This window comes from Phascolarctos cinereus, unplaced genomic scaffold (assembly GCF_003287225.1).
Source record: "Phascolarctos cinereus isolate Bilbo 61053 unplaced genomic scaffold, phaCin_HiC Scaffold_2;HRSCAF=192, whole genome shotgun sequence".
NCBI lineage: Eukaryota > Metazoa > Chordata > Mammalia > Diprotodontia > Phascolarctidae > Phascolarctos > Phascolarctos cinereus.
This window is the reverse complement of record NW_027555625.1, coordinates 389,636,572-389,654,479: the sequence shown is the minus strand read 5'-3', so window position 1 is coordinate 389,654,479 and position 17,908 is coordinate 389,636,572. Positions and strand designations below refer to the sequence as shown.

Below are 17,908 nucleotides of genomic sequence, written 5' to 3'. Positions count from 1 at the left end.
AAATAAGCTGGAGAAGGAAGTGGCAAACCACTCCAGTATTTTTGCCAAGAAAACCCCAAATCGGGTCAGAAAGAATTGCACATGACTGAAATGACTGAACAACAAAAAGGAGATCTTTCACTGGAGTGAGATAAGGTACCTCTCTTCAACCAAAGAGAGGGAACGAGCTCAGCAAGAGGAATCCACCCTGAACAGTCTTCAGGGTTACAAGCACTGGATGGCAAGAGACGTGATCGGGGGGTCAGCTGTCCCTCGTGTTTGTTTGTTCCTTTGTGAACTCCTTCAGTCATTCAAAGGTTCATACTTTGCATCTCTTTAAACTACTCTCCAAAAGTCCTTCTTCCTAATACATTCTAACATTCCCCTCAAGCAGGTACACAGTGCTGAGCTCAGCAGCCAGAGTCTGTATCCCTCAGCAATAAGCAACACAAAGCACAATATCCTTCCTGAAAAATCAAACATCATAATTCGGTGAGAGTTGATGTTATGGTTGTATTGGGCACTAGTTCATTGAGTGAAGCCACCTTTCTGAGGCTAGAATCTCCATCTTTAAAATGGTGGTTATAACATGGGCCTGCCTAGCTCATGGATTTGCTGAGAAGAAAATACATTATAAAGTATAATGTGTTATATGTGAGGTATGTGGATGAGGAAGGTGCAAAGGCTTCACACATGATATCAACAGTGGACAAGGTTGAACTAGGTGGCCTTTGCAGTCCCTTCCAGATCAAAATCTATGATCCTATAGCTATGTGTATCTAATCTGATGGCCAATCTAGTTAAGTTTGTAGAGGCCAGACACTACAGAGATAACCACAAGGAGATCAAGATTTTGGCCACATCAACTCTTGACATTGTTTAGAACCATTTTTTACAGGTATTTGGAGGCGTTTGGGGGAGAGCTCAAGCAGGTCACTGCTTTTACTCCGCCAGCTTTGACATTGTTGATTAAGGCATGAAAACCTTGTGATCTGCACTGACAGGATTTTGTTGTATGAATGAGCTCCTTGAAGCACCGGATAGCAGTTCTCATTGCAGGAATAGGGAGAAAGACACTGACTTGACAAAATACTAAGAGTTATAAAAATTTCAGTATTCCCTTATTTTAGACATTTTTAGAAAGCTTGTTGAACTATAGCCAAGGCATCTGTGGAAAACATTTAATTGGGCCAGACCCTCTTTATCCTCACTGGCTAAATATTCAATTGTTAACCTTAACTATGCCTGCCAGTATTCCATTACTGAAATCTCTTCAATTAGTACCTAGCCTTTTGATTTAAAGTTCTGATTCTGGTTGGCCCAAAGTTGATTGGTTTAAAATGAAGCATGGTCTCATAAAGGGATAAGGCAAGAATATGAATGAATTAACACAAATCTATACTCATCACTGGAAAGATAACTCCAAAATCATTCCAATGCAATGTCTTTCCCTTCCTCTTTTTCTATCCTTCTTTCTATTTCTTTCTTTCTTTCTTTCTTTCTTTCTTTCTTTCTTTCTTTCTTTCTTTCTTTCTTTCTTTCTTTCTTTCTTTCTTTCTTTCTTTCTTTCTTTCTTTCTTTCTTTCTTTCTTTCTTTCTTTCTTTCTCTCTTTCTAATTGTACCTGTGACTTTATTGGTATACACAGTTCCCTTTATAATAAAATGACACTGAGAATTAAACATAAGATATTAGAACTGGAAGGATCCTTACTATTTAGTTCAACCCCCTCTCCAACCAGCGTTTGAACTAGACTAGAACACAAGTAGTTAAATTATCATACTGGTATAGATTTTCATGATGCCAATATAATAGTTTAAAAGGAAAAAAAAATAAAAATAAAAAGCATAAATCAAGCATTTTCGGTTTTAGTCTTTCTTGTGGTAGGCTGTCTTTGGTCTGGGCCCAGCCTGTTTCTTGCCACAAGGAAGGTAGTATAGTACAGAAAGTAGAAAGATCACTGGATTTGGGGTCAAAGAACTTCAGTTAAAATGTCATCTCTGACTCTTATGACCTATACATCTATGGACAAATCATTTGAACTATCTGGGACACAGTTTCTCATCTGTTATATGAAAAGATTATACTAGATGACCTCTAAAGTCACTTCAAATTCTGAATCTATGGTCCTTTGAATTCTTTCCCCTTAACTGGAAGCTTCCATAGTCCTTGCTTGACGGTGGGTTTGGGGAAGTGGGAATGGAATGGATCTAAGCCAACCTCTAGTGCTTTTTCCCTGAGATATCCAAGATGGGAAACCAATAAGACATGTCCATGCTAGACCTATCATGACTCTCAATCACCTGCATCATCTAGCTCTCTACAGTATCCCTTTTTTAATCATGCTTTGGAGGTGTTGAGTAATACCATGGTGGGGTTCTTTCTTAGTTGCCCTGTCCCTTTATTTTCTACCTAAGGCATCTGCCTAAGCTTTCCTTTGCTTGAGTTACACGTATTAAAAAACTGACTATTTTCAGCATTTACTGGCCATTGTTATTCTTTTGTGTATCTCTGATTAAGTCTTCAAACTACTGCAATCCTATTTCACATGCTGTATAGGGAACCATTGCATCCGTAATATCATGGAATCAGAAGAGTATTATTGCTGAAAGAGAACCTTAAGATCATCTGTAGTTCAGCTTTTTCAATTTACAGAGGAAGAAAATTAAATTAAGGTTAAGTAGTTTGCCCCAGGTCACACAGGGATTGAGGGGCAGAAGTAGGGTACAACCACTCACATTCTCCATGCCTTCAAGTCCAGCCATCTCTGATTAGGACATGATGAAATGAACTAGCCACATCAATACTACTGGGTCCATGGAAGTTTTGTAATTTGAAATCTCAACATCTGGATTGTTACTTAGAGGAAATGTTGTAATTAAGAATATATTCCAATCATTTCTGTAACCAACAGCTTCTCTTTTTTCCTAGCTAATAGGGAACAGTTGTGGGCAGATGCTGACAAAGCAGGGTCCCAGATGTCTTAGAGATGTTAGCTGGGGTTTTTACATTAAAGCAATGAGATAAACTAGATGACCTCTTGAAATCCCTTCCAACTTTTATAATTCCAGAGGACTGATCATTAAATATGAAATCCACCCCCTGACAAAGAGGTGATGGAATCAGGCAATAGAATGAGACATATATTTTTGAAGGTAGCCAATGAGGGAATCTGTTTTGCTTGACTATATATATATATATACATATGTGTGTGTGTATATATGTATATAGATATATATATATGTATATATCTATATACATATGTGTGTGTGTATATATGTATATATGTGTGTATGTATATACATATGTATGTGTATATATGTGTATATGTGTGTGTGTGTGTGTGTTGTGTGTGTTACAAGGTATTTGATTTTCCTTTCTTTTTTACAATGGGGTGAGTGGTGGGAGGGAGATAATACAGATTTTTTTTAATTTAAAAAATTAATTAAAATAATTCTGTAATTCCATAGTCAAGATTCTTGTCAGTCCCATGGGCAGAGAAGCTTTGGTATTTGTTCCAGATACATGTAGCTAGTAGTGAAAGCAAGAAAGAGGATCCTGGGAAAATAAGTGGTAGATGATGAGATCGAGAGAAAATACAGAAATAAAGGGAAGAAAGAATGAGGCAGAGAAATGGAGGAACAGCTAGAAGAATAAGAAAGTAAGAAGAAAGTGAAAGGCATGGAATAGGAAGACAAACAAATTATGTCTGAAACAATGCTGACTCTCAGCATTTTTTTTCTATCCAGTCACTCCTTCATTAGATTTGACGTAGTCAGAGGTTTCCAGGATTATAACCCCAATCACACTCAGTCTAGCAGTATGTTATCAAATCATTTGCCTAGAGAAGGCCCGATTTTTACTATGAGCTCAATAAAGTCAGATTCAGTGACTGAACACTGACACCCTGGAAAATCTAGGCACAGTTTCCAGTCATTCAGAAAGTTGTGATTTGGAAGGCAGAGCATTCAGAAAATCTGATACCATCACCCTTAAGAGGTCAAAGAGATTGAGCCAGGAGTGAGGTTCTAATCCCCAGCAATACAGTTTTTATCAGTGAATTGTGCTTCCTTTAATACTTTCCACTGCCTTATCCACAAATAAACACAATTGTACACACACAAATAGTAGTGTATTGCCTAAGCTCCATTAAAACCATGATCCCAAACTATTCCAGAGGCAACCCATCATACAAGATGTATATCCTTCCTCAGACATGGCACAAGGTACAATATCGCCTGTAGCTTCTCTTCTACAAGGCAGAGGCCCTATCTATATAAGGGGAAAATGACACCCTGGTGCTGCTGCATCCCTTCCCCAAGTCTTTAGCCAGCACTAAAAATGAGGTGCAAAGCAAACCGAGTACTGCTTATAAATCTGAAGCAGGTAGGAGGTCAGCCAAGCTGGATAAGTAAGAGGAAAGGCACCTTTAGCTTCTTTAAAAAGGAGGGAAAAACCACTGGCCGTGAAGTTGGAGAATTAGGGTTCGAATTCCATGTCTGACATTTATTAACTGTATGACTGGTTAATCACTTAATCACCCTGGGACTCAGTTTCCTTAACTGTAAAATAAGAAGGTTGGAATAACTGCCTCCCAAAGTCTCTTCCAGCTCTAAATCTATGATTGTGGATGATTCTATGATCTTGGGGGAATCTTTGCAGTATCCAGATCCTAGGAAATAATAATCTTGCAGTATGCTACACTAGTCAGACCACATCTGGATTATGGTGCTTCACTATGGGCATCACATTTTAAGAGGGACGTTGGCAAACTGGAGAGCATCGTCATGATAATGAGCAGCCTATCATTTCCTATGATGTTTAATCAAAGGAGCTCAGGAGGGTTTGCCCAGTGAGAGGGTGTTTAGGCAGAACAAAACTGTCTTTAAATATTTGAGGGACTGTCATGAGAAAAAAAATTCATTCATTCATTTATTTACTTTTTATTTATTTATTTATTTATTTATCTACTTATTTGCTTATTTACTCATTTACTCATTTATTTATTTATGTATTCATTTATTCATTTACTCACTCACTCATTCATTCATTCATTCACTCATTCATTCATTCATTCATTCATTCATTCATTCATTCATTCATTCATTTATTTATTTATTCTGTGTGATCCTAGAGGACCAGTATTTAGAAGCTGTAGGGACTCAGCTTTCAGATCAATTTAAAAAGGACTTTTTAAAAAACTAGAGCTGCCAGTCAATGGAATAAATGTCCTGTGAAGTGTTAAACTTTGTTACTAAGGATATTCAAGTAGATGCTAAGTGACCATCTGCCAAGTACGTTGGAAGAGAGGTTTCCTGCATGGGGTGAAAGTTGGACTCCATAGACTCCTGGGTTCCTTCCAACTCAAGGTTGATTTTTGTTTGCTTGTTTGCTTGTTTTTTTTTTTAATGATTTCTCCATGTTTGCATGCATCTGTGATCAAAATGGAGAGGAATATAATATAATCTTAATATAGTCATCATTCAACAAGCATTTAAATTAAGTACTTACTATTTGCCCCTCACTGTGCTAGGTACTAGAGATCTAAAGAAAGACTTGAGAAACCAAGGAGAGGCATTTTTTTTTCCTGCCAAGGCAAACCTTTTCATGTGCACCAGTGGGTCCATTCCATTCTGTTTTCTCCAACAGATTCTCCTCTTTACCATCCTCACTCTGTCCCTAATATCCAGTCTCTCCTTGTCCACTCAGTTCTTCTCTACTGCCTACAAATACATTCATGTCTCTCCAATCTTCAAAAACCTCTCACTTGACCCAACCATGCCTGCTAGCTGCCATGCCACATTTTTTATCTTTTATGGCTAAACTCCATGAAAAGGCCATTTACAGCTGGGGCCTTCGCTTCCTTTCCTCTCACTCTTCTAAATTCTCTGTAGTCTGGCTTTGATCTAATTATTCAAGTGAAACTGCTCTCTCTGGATCCTCGCATCTGTCTCTACTCTTTACTTAGTGATCTCACTGGTTCCCATGGATCCAAGGCTCATCACTAGGTGGATGATCCTAGAGAGACATTCACATGGATCTATTGACTCAGTCCTAACCTCTCCCCTGACTTCTAATCTCACATCTTCAACTAGACATTTCTAACTGTAAGACATCATAAACTCAGCATTTCCAGAACAGAGCCAAAATGCCCACACCCTCCCCCTTTCCAACTTCTCTATTACAGTCAAGGGTATCACCATTCTTCCAGTCACTCAGACTCACTGCCTGGTGTCATCCTCAGCTCCTCATATTCTCTCCCCCACCCCACAGCCAATCTGTTGCCATGTCCTTTCATTTCTGCCATTGTAACATCTTTCCTATATGCTTCCTTCTCCCCTCTGACATCGCCATCACCTTGATTTGACCTTCGTCAACTTCTATTTTGATTATTGCCATATGCTGCTGGTTGGTCTGCTTACCTTGAGACTTTTGTCACTCCAATCCATCTTCCACTCAGCTATCAAACTGATCTTCCTTAAGCACAAGAATAATCATGCTACAACCTTCTCTTCCTACCCCAAACCCCACCCCAACTATTCAATCAACCCCAGTGTCTCCCTATTACCTCCAAGGTCAAATATAAAACCATGTTTCTCTTAAAGCCCTTCCTACCTTTACAATTTTTTTGTACCTTACCATTTCTCTTCTCTCTCCATCTCCCCCCAATACATACATCCTCCTCAATCCAGTGACAGTATTGTCCCTCACAAAGACAATCCATCTCCTTACTCTGGGAAATTTTACTAACAATCCCCAATGCCAGAACTCTCTCCCACCTCATGTCCACCTTCTAGTTTTCCTGTTAAAGTCTAATCTTCTACAAGAAACATTTCTTACTCCTTAATTTTAGTCCATTTCTTCTGAGATTATTTCTAATTTATCCTGTATCTTGTGTGTGTATGTATATATACACATAAATGCATATATGTAGGTATGTATATATACAGATATATGTACATGTGTGTGTGTATGTATGTGTAATATTTGTTTATTTGTTTTCATGCTGTCTTCCCCATTAGATTATGAGCTCCTTGAGAACAGAGAATTTTTTTTTCAGTTCAATTTAATTCAATAAACATTTATTAAGTGCCTAGTATGAGCCAGGCACTATGCTACCTTCTGAGAATACAAATAAGAAATAGATGGTTCTTGTCCTCAAGGAGCTTACAATCTAATGAGTAAAGACAACATACAAAAGAAATCCAGAAAGATGAAGGGGGGACATCAGGGAGTACCTGGAGTGGACACCAGGAGACACTCAGTGCAGGAGTATCTTGTTCTGTGGAGTTGAAAGGAAGCAGAGTTGCAAATGGAGAGTAGAGTGTGATGGAATTCCAAAAATTTCTGCTATCTGTAAAGAAAGGCTTTGGGAAGAGTTTAGCACTCTACTATACCATAGCCATCTAATCAGAGGGGAGAGGAGGCTGAGGGATGTGGGAAGATGATAAATATCCAGTGCTTCAGTTAGCTACTTTGTGATGAGATTAAGAAAAATCAGTTTATCCAGAAAGGAACATCTTCTTTGTTTTGATAGACTATGGTTACTTGTTTCAGAGTTTTTTTTTTTGTTTATACTACACCCCCTCCCCCCCAGTGTGGGAAATGTAGGAGAGTAAAAAATAAATGCTTCTTAATTAAAAAATTAAAATGTAATTTAACAAATCACTTCCACTGACCCCAAAAGCTCACCTTCCACTGGGGTGTTGTTGTTCAGGTGTTTTAGTTGCATCTGACTCTCCATGACCCCATTTTGGGGTTTTCTTGGCAAAATTACTATACTGGTTTGCCATTTCCTTTTCCAGCTCATTTTACAGATGAGAAAACTGAGGCAAAGAGAGTTAAACGACTTCCCCAGGGTCAAATATCTAGTAAGTTTCTGAGGCCAGATTTGAACTCAGGAAGATGAATCTTCCTGGTTCCAAGCCTTGTGCTCTATTCACTATGCCACTTAGCTGCCCTTTTATCAGGGCAGACAACACATAAATATTGCAATACATACTATATTTTTTTAACCAGGTATAATTACACATTCTTAAAGGGAATCAGACTTGAAGATAGGAGACCTGGGTTCTACTCTCATCTGCTGCATTTTAGTGACTATTCTTTCGGGTTGGTAACTTTGTCTCTCCTCCCCTTATCTCTAAAACTAGTGGGATGAATAAAATGACTATTAATGTCCCTTCTGGGTCCAAAACTCTTCAGTTCTAGGAAATTCTAGTGTGGAATTGTTATTAACCTTTCCTATCATGATTTCTTTGCTTTTATATAAAACACGTACTTCCCTTCTAAAGGCTGGATTAAGCACTCTTTCATACCAATAGTCTCCCAGTGATGCTATATGGCTTCAAGTTCTGAAATACCTATGCTTGCAAAAGAACCCAAATTATAAATAACCCAGATGAAATGGAAAGCTCTGTTGGGTGTTTAAATAGGCTGCCATATTACCATTGAGGTTGTTTGAGCAGTGGCTTAAAAATAATTGAGTAGAAGCATTACTGAAAAGAAAATCATATTGTAAGAATTGCAGATTACAAGATAGTCAGTCCAAGTACTATATGCACACTCCAGAGTCAATAAAAAAAAAGAAAGAAAAAAAAACTAGAGAGAGGGCCCTAAAACACTGAAAAGTTCTTTATAGGGGATTTATGGAACTACATGGATAAGAATTACATAGGTTCAGAGTGAGTGAAGGGATAGGGATCTGTTTCCATGGAGGTAATGTCTGCATGTTTGAAAACACAAGCTAAGTGTTCACAGCCTGGATCCTTAAAAAGTAATGAATTTGAAATATTAGCACTACTTCTGTTAGCCTTATGAACATGCTTTTACTCCTCCTGGCATGGTCACTCATGCAGCTGGAAAACCTTAGAAATGCAACTTGAGTTAAAAATAAAGTCTCTAGGGCATGGCTCCTCCTCCATAGGAAATCTGAGAACTTTGGCAGCATTAGGCTCTACAAATGTAATATCTGATTTCTTCCAGAAGGGATAGTAATCTGACCATGTGGTCTCCTATTCTGAACAGAGAAACACAATTCTTTCTACTGAGGTCATGGTTTATTCCTGTTGGATAGGCAACAGACATCAAGGGAAACAGATCACCCCTCCCTGGCACTCTCCATACTTCTTCATTCTGTTCAATTAAGGAATTCCTGTAACTAGGACCCTGCCTCCCAATCCCTGACAAGGATTACTATACTGCTATCTCTCTCCTCTGTTTTTCCCTTCTTCCTTCAGAAAGAGAGAGAGACAGTAAGAGAGAGAGAGAGAGAGAACACATAGGGACTGTGTATCACTACCCACTTTACCTGGCTCTTGTGCAGAAAGTGTACCTTAAAGTGTTTATAAATGAAACCTATTAATATTATTATCACACTTATGTGAGTTATTATGGCCACTTACCATTACCATTCCACCTTGTGCCAAGTTCAATCAATCTCCAAACCTCTACTAGACATAAATCAGAAAACAAACAAAAAACCTTCTTACAAGTCTCTTCAGACTGAGAAGTCCTCGATGCCAAGAATGCCTCAATTTTCTACTAAAAAGATGGTGAGATGCATTGTTTTAGGATCACAGCAGCAAGAAGGATGAAATGTCCAGGCCTGAAAAGTCATTTCTACTGTTAATGAGGTACCTCTAGACACCTCTGCAAAGTCTGTCTCTACTTGTTAGAAATCTATTTCTTGTCATCCTAGATGCTATAGAGTCCAGTGAAAACCAAATGCCAACTCATCACCTCTGATTCATCCATCATCTTTGTTTTTAGGATAGTTTCTGGACTACCATCAGCAACTCTCATTATGTAAAATAAGGTGATTGCACTAGATACCTCTGAGATACTATGAAGTACCTTCCCTCTCTACATCGATGATTCTTTCATCAATGAACTTGCTTAGAGATGTCCGCTTAGACCCCCATGCTGCACAACAAAACTCCAATTTCTAGGTCTTTTCTCTATTTTCTGTGAGTTTTCTTACACATTGTATATGAGGTTACTGGGGGCACAATGGATAGAGTACCAGGACTGGAGTCAGGAAGACCTGAGTTCAAATATGGCTTCTAATCTATGTAATCCTAGGCAAGGCACTGCCCTGTTTGCCTCAATTTCCTTAACTGTAAAATGGGGATAGGCATCTACCTCACAGAATTGTTGGGAGGATCAATGAAGTATTTGTTTAAAAAAAAGGCATTTAATTCAGTGCCTAGAACATTGTAGGCACTATATAAATGCTTATTCCCTTTCCCTTCACCCCATATATAAACTAACCACCTAAAGCTCATTCATACATTAAAATCTTGGCTAAAGTTCCTCTTGAGAAATTTCATGTGTTGTCACTGTAGATTTTCATGATTGTCACAGAATGATCTAGGCCCAACACTGAGAAACATTACCCAAGTCACTTAACCTTCTTTAGACTTAGTTTCCTTATCTGTAGAAGAAGAAGAACAAGAAGAAGAAGAAGAAGAAGAAGAAGAAGAAGAAGAAGAAGAAGAAGAAGAAGAAGAAGAAGAAGAAGGAGAAGGAGAAGGAGAAGGAGAAGGAGAAGGAGAAGGAGAAGAAGGAGAAGGAGAAGAAGAAGAAGAAGGAGAAGAAGAAGAAGAAGAAGAAGAAGAAGAAGAAAAATGCTCTATTTAATTAGAGGATTACTAAGAGACACAATGGCGTCATGGATGTGATGTTATACTAGGAGTCTAGAACATGTGTTCAAATCCAACTTTTGTTTTTCCTTGCTGTTTGAACAAGGTGAGTTACTTAAACTTTCCAAATTTCAGGCAACACTCTAAGACCTTTATTTACTATTTTACAGATGGTTATATTGTGTGTGAAAAGTATTTTTTGAAAAACAGAAAGAGCTGTAAAAATACATTCTTGTCATCATAACCTCAATTGCCCTTATTTTTAAATGTGTGACCCCAATTGAAATCCTCATCAATAAATTGCAAAGTCTATGTTGAGACCAAATGCTCTCAGGTTAAAGAAAGGAGTTTGGCACATAGATGAAAAAAGTGGGGAAGAGCTCCCAATAAATTGCAACATTGAGACTGAAAAAGCCTTTAAAAGGCTTTTTTTAAAAGAGAATGCAGAAGACAAGCACAGACTAAAATGAAAGAAAATGAAAATAAAATCACCCTTTTCCTACCCTCCACCCTCATCTTTTAACAATTGGAATCAGAAGAGCAGGGTTCAAATCCTATCTCTGCTACTTACTATCAGTATGACCCTGGACCTTTTAATTTGAATATGACATTCACTTAGCTTTTTGCACAATGCACAAAATACTTTAATGGAGTTTAAAACTGCAGGCTGCCTTCTCAGGAAGGAAACTGAAATGAATTACGGAAACTACATGATTTCCTGAATTGCAAAATGTGGATCTAAGATATTCCTAAGTCAATGGATCAAAAGCATCTCTAACAGCAACCCAAATCCTCTCTGCTAATAGAATATCAGAGTTCCTCATGTATATCTGGTATTACCCTCAGAAAGAGTGGGTAGAATCATCAACCTTATTCATTCTTTGATTTCCTTCTGAAATGAGGGCCATATTTTTAAAAAAGCTATCATCAGAACTTTTTGGAAAGATAGTATCACAGTCAGTTTCATCTAAAATGGCCCTTGCTGGCAATAACCCATTCTCCCTCTGCAGAAAGAAGGGAAAAAAGTTGGGGAGTATTGGAACGGGGTGGTAAGAGATGGGTTCTATATACTTCTCTCCCTAGTCTCACATCTCCCCCTCCCCCATCAGTAGAGGAAAGAGTCCACTTCAGAGAAAACTGTTGGGGGTTGGAAATGGGGGGTCGACACCAAATGTATAACCAAAAACATTCCCAACTTTAATAATAGAAAAAGAAACTTTCAGTAACTACGAACAGATATCAAAGCAGTTGTAAAAACAGAGACACAGAATGCAAGGAACTTAATAGGATCCTACCTCTCTGTCTCCCTCTCTCTCTCTCTTTCTCTGTCTCCCTCTCTGTCTCTCTGTCTCCCTCTCTGAGAAGCAAGCAGATGAAAACGGAGCACAGTTCTAGGGTACGCTGAGGAGTTCCAAGGGAGAGGCAAGCAGTGCCTGCAGAGTGTGGCTAGGCCCAGCCCGTTTTCAGAAGCTTGCCCTGGTCAAATTTTCCAAAAGCAGAATTGTAGCCAAGTCCCTGCCCATGCCTGAAGAATTTCCTGAACAGCATTCCCGTTCTTTTTTCTGACTGCTTTGAAACCACACTCTGTCTGTACTTCAATAAGGCTTTGTCAGGCCAAGTTACAGCTACTGGTCTGCCTCCAGATATCAATGGAAAACACATGTGTCATGCACAGACAAAGCTCTCCCCCCACCTCCCTGCAACAGCGCCTATGGCGTCTGCGCGCCTCATACTCACAACTCTAAAGTAAACCATTTCTATAACCGATTCTGATTTTTCAACAATTCTACACACACAGAATCCTCTTTGTGGTGCTAGATGCCAGAGATAATACCTCTCTCTTTGAGTCAACACTGCTCCTTTTTAAAACACTTCCCCCCCCCCACCACCATAACCAAAGTCTTAGGCTGACCCAGGTTAGCACTTAGCTCTTACGGGCCTTTATAAAAAAAAAAAAAAAACAGCCTATTACAGTGGAGAGATAAGAATTCTAATTTGATCTCCCTACCTGCCTTTGCCTGGGTCTTTCTTTGCTTAAAATTTCAATTGCTGGAAGGGAAACAATATTTTTAGCATTTCTAGACTTGGTTCAGCACATCACAGCCATACCCTAATCTTGACACATGCTACTATAGCTGCTGAAACTAAAAATAATGCAATTATTTTTCAAGCACTTTTTTTGCTCCCTACTCTTTAGTGTAATTTGCCCTAAAAATGTAACATTTTACACACCACCATGTCAACATTGTTTTTGCCTGAGTTATGGAAAAAGGAGGGGGAAAAGCATGTATCTTTAATCAGAATGGGCAGAATTCTTTACATGAGATTATTTCCTCAAATGATAGCATATCAGATTTCTGTGTTCATGTATTCTGTTCATGCTCTGTAATTGACATTCCATATCTAATTATATACCTATGCATACATAGATATATGCATACATCTCTCTATATATTTGAGTGTGTGTATATATGTATGTTTAAAATCAAAGTCTATGTTAGAGCTAAAAAGATGGAAAGATGTTCCCCCTTTTCTCCCACAGTCAACTCTCCCCTAAAAGCTGAAGCAGAGTTGTCAAGGTAACAATATGGGAAAAGAGACAATTTAAAGAGAAACAGTTGTTATTATTTGGGGGATACTAAAATTCTTCTTCCAAAACTCACACCCTATTACCAGCTTACTCCAAATAATTGGGCCTTCCTGAGTTTTAAACAGATGTGTGCTCTGGAGGGAATGTTCTAAATGATTGGATGTGAGTCAGGGTGTTAGCCTCAGAGTTGATTGCAATGGAGTTTCAGTAAAGAGGCAGGATTAAGTTCCCAGGCTTGAGAGGAAGAGGGGTGTGTGTGTGTGTGTGGTGTGTGTGTGTGTGTGTGTGTGTGTGTGTGTGTGTGTGTGTGTGTGTGTGTCTAAGGGGCCAAGATCCAATCCATTTTCTCTATTTCAGGACCATCTCGTCGAACAAAAATCAACTCCTTTTTCTGTAACATGCAGTCTTCAGAGCTTCTACAAAGGCAAGAATTGACTTCTACATCCAGGGACCTTAAGAGAGACTATTCAGTTGGTGTTGACAAATTTTGGGTTACCAAGACATGAAAATGATGTCACTGAGACCTTTGACACCAGCAGAGAGCAGAGGTAACTATTTCCCTAATTTCTCCTAATGTTACTTGAGAAAGAAAGCAACCTTGGACGACTTTCTCTCTGTTCTCCAAATGTAAGGGTCAATATTTTTCCTCTGAAGATTTAACTCACAGGAAAGCAGATTAGAAAATTGGATTTGCAGTCATTTACGGTGGGTTGGACAAAATAGTGCTGTCACTAAAAGAGAATTGGCTTCTTTCACCGTTACCAGACAACGAACTTGAAATGACCACTCAAATTAGAAAAGAGTTACGAAACACAACTCTCATATCAGGAAAGAGCTGAAGTCTTGAATTTTAAAAACCTTTAAAAAAGACTGTGAGGAAATTTTGCTGAGGTAAGACAGCTTCTCCAAATTCTAGGATCAGAGAAACATGAAATTGAGAATTGGAAAGACCTTAGAGGTTTTCTATTCCAATCCTCCTGTTTTACAGATAGGAAATGAAAGCTTAGAGATATTAAATGACTCACCCAAGGTAACATGGAGACTAAGGTGCTGGGAAGAGAGTCAAGTTCAAGACTCACTAGAAACTAGGGGAGTCATGTCTAGGCTGGATATGTATTTTACTTGGGTTTTATCATAGATTATAGAGATGTCAAGAAGTCAATAGTTTATCAATTCCATGCTTGTAGTGTTTATTCAATTCTGCTCTAAGGACTGGAGGTTGGCAAGAGAACAGAGAAAATGAGGATGGAAGATAGTGTGGTAAAATGTCCAAAGCTAAAAAAATTTTGGGGTAGAAATGAAACAGAAGAATAGGAAAAAACAGAAAGAAAGTGGGAAAGCAGAGCAAAACAAATTTTACTCCCCCCACAAGCTCCCTCCCTGCCCCTCTCACCAATCCCTTCTGTGGCTAGCATAGAAAGAAAAAACAGGGAAGGGCAAAAACATAGACAGTAGGAGAAAGAAGTGGTGGATATGACTTTTCTGAAATGGAGGTTAGTTTAAAGATGGAGTCACTCATTTTAGGAGATAGAAAATACAAAGTCCTTGTTTGCCTTTGCAAAGAGATAAGACTTTTCTCCTTCCTGAGTTAATAATGTTATTTGCAAGAGAGATCCTTGGAACTGATCTAATGTGTAGGCAGAAGATGTAGTCACCACAGTGTTGTTAAAAGAAGGCCATGTCTAGCCTGGGCTTACCTAAAATCCATAACATTAGGGAATATAAAACAACAGCAACAAGAACAAAATAAAGAATAAACAAAAAGAAAATCATAGGAAAACATATGGGCTGATCAAAGCAAAGAAAGAACCAGAACAGGAAGCAAAATGACCATAATAATGTAAATAAAGACCACATTAAAATACTTGAACTCATATAAAAGGGAAGTGACCAACATTGGTTTCAGAGTAAATGCGATGAAACATACCACCTCCCCTCTGTAAAGGGGTAGGAGACACCAGGTATAAAATGTTGCAAAAACTGTCAAGCACGGTTCTGTGTTGGTTGATTTTTGAAAATTGTCTTTGATTTAGGGGAAGTGTGAAGCAGGTATGAAAAAATGTTTATGGCATAAAATACCAAAGGCATAAAAAAAACTTTAAAAAAATGAAGGGGCCAAAACAATTTCATAATTAGTGATTCATTCCAGTTAAATCATTTCTTCTCCAGAAATAATTTTTTTTCACAGATAAATATCTTGGGAAAGGCAAGATATTAAGGCATTTTGAGCCATTAACAGCCTTAGAGAATGAATTAATTTGTTAGACATTAGTAAACCAGTCCCCTGGGAAGGCCCTGATGAAATAATTGTTAATTGATTGATTTCCACTCCTATCTCACATTACTCCTTTTACAAACTTTACTTTCTAGTCAAATTGGACAGCTGACCATTTCTAAATTCATTTAGTTCCTCTCTTTCCCCATGCCATTTGTTATAGTATCGCATAAACCTGGAATCCTCTCTCCCATCTTTTATGCCACCTCTTATGCACAGGCCACCATTGGTAATGTTTTGAAGCCTCTTTAGACCTACCAGGCCTCTGTATGTTTCCTTTGGGATTACCTGAAATTTTGAGCCATTTTAAATCACAGCATTCTATTGTACGTAACCATGTAGATCCAATAGGAGAAAAGCCAGCATATTTGGAATCTCAACAATTGAAGGTAGATCTTCCCTTGGAAGAGACTGCCCATACACACCTTCTCCAATTAATGCCTATTTGTTTACACTTCTTCCAAAAAAGATCTGTTAAACATGTGGGAGACTTTCCTCTATGTCTTCGTATACCTTATGAAGATTAATGCTGCTCTAAAACTGTCCATTTGCTTTCTTTTGCTTTTAATACATCCTTTTCTGACTCAACATTTTCTGACTCAATGCAATCCCTTATACCCCTTCTCACATCATCATTGGAAAGACACTTCAGCCTATTTGCACCCAGCATGAATCTCTCCATTAACCTCTGGGTCACTCTCAACTTTAATACTATGAAACTGGTGGTATTCCAAATTTGGCAATTACATAGACATAGTAAAAGCATATTTGTGTTTAGATTTTTTTGAGTTAGACTTTGGCACTGGGAAGTGTTCAGAGTCATTGAAATCACAGCCCAATTTCCAAAATGCAACCCACTGTTCTTTCTTATTTCTGTTCCATTCTTCTCTGCCCATCTGTAGGGCCTGTCCCAGATAGCTGGAGTGCTGCATTAACTCAATGGATAAGACACACAATTGCATGTCATAGTCTGGACTATAGTCAATCTTCATTTATTAAGTATTTCCTGTGTAGACTTTTGGCCTGATTTGTTGCATCATGGATTTCCCAGAGGAGTCTCTGTAATGTTCTAGAGCTCAGTGTAATGGGTATGATGCCATCTGCAAAAAAAGAACAACAGAGAACACCAGCCTATAGAGGGAATCCCTATTCTATTTAGACCTTGCAGATGACATTGCCCCAAAAGCGGTGATGGACAACTTTGGAAAGCATGCATATCCGCTTTTTCTGTGCCTCAGTTTGCACTGGTAATTAGATGGTCATTAACTAGATATCTCCATGGTTGAATTAATCAAAGAATCTTGCTTAATCTAAGCATGTGCATGACAACCTGTATTGCTCTGAGTCATTAAAGTTTTGTTTTGTTCTATGGAATCCAATGTTTTCTTATACTCCAAAAACTAAATAAAGCACAAGAAGAATCTTATATCCTTTCTATCATGTAATCAATTTGCAGCTGTAAAGCATATTCTCTTATAAAAACTTATTTGCAAAAGCCTCTCTTTTCCCTCCATAAAGTGGTATGACAAATAAATCACTGGACCTAGAGTGAGGAAGACCTGAGTTTAAATCCTGCCTCAAGAACCTGTTAACTGTGTGACCCTGGGGAGGTCATATAATTTCTCACTGCCTCAGTTTCTCATCTATGAAATGAGGATAATAGCATCTAACTCCTTGCATTGTTGAGAGGATAAACTGGGACAAAATTTATAAAGCATTTCACAAACTGTAATACTCTATATAAATGGTAGCTATTACTCTCCTCTTCAGTTGTGGGTCTACTTCATCTTCCATACTCAGTGACTGGCTGAAACATGTACTGATGGACCGACATGTCCAACTGTTTGCCCCAATCCATGCAATCTGTATTTTAATCCAAACATGTTGTTTTTCTCTCATATGAATTGCTAAGATGATTTTCTTTAGTAACCATGGATATCATCAAGGAGCCTCTGTATCTATCAAGAACTAGATGGAAGCACAGCACGATGTCATCTGAAAAAATAATGTGTCTAGAAAAGCTTACCATCTCTAGGAAATCTCTCATTCATTTGAGCTTTGCAGAAAACATCCCTCCCAGCAGTGACTGAGCATGCTTACTTGTTTCATGCCTCTCCTGATCCTGATAATCAGAAGATCTTGGCCTGTGCATCATGATGCTTTTAATAATTGGATATTGAATTGGGTTGGAATGTATGGAAATGGTTAAAAAAAAATTTCTTGACCTTTACACTGAGAGCTTATTGTTCTTTTCTTTCAATGTTATATGTAGTCTATTTCTATAAAACTTTGTTTTATTCCATATTCTATAAGTATAATATATCTTATTTTAATGAACACTGATGGCTGACAGTACAATTCCTTTCCCCCTCCTAAACAGAATACTCAAAAGGCCAAGTTTAAAATTTTTACATTAAAGATG

General features: G+C 38.2%; 1 protein-coding gene across 2 annotated transcripts in view; it reads right to left on the bottom strand.

Moving 5' to 3' along the window:
* The window catches only part of SGCD (sarcoglycan delta), a 494,181-nt gene that overhangs the window by 450,139 nt on the left and 26,134 nt on the right, over positions 1–17,908 (bottom strand). The window contains exon 1 of one of the 2 annotated variants that reach the window (XM_020974624.2): positions 11,917–12,191. The exons of the other annotated variant lie outside the window; for it this stretch is intronic. The gene's annotated coding sequence lies outside the window, so the exon portion shown is untranslated. Of the gene's footprint in view, positions 1–11,916; positions 12,192–17,908 lie in introns of those variants that run through there. 2 annotated transcript variants of the gene reach the window in all.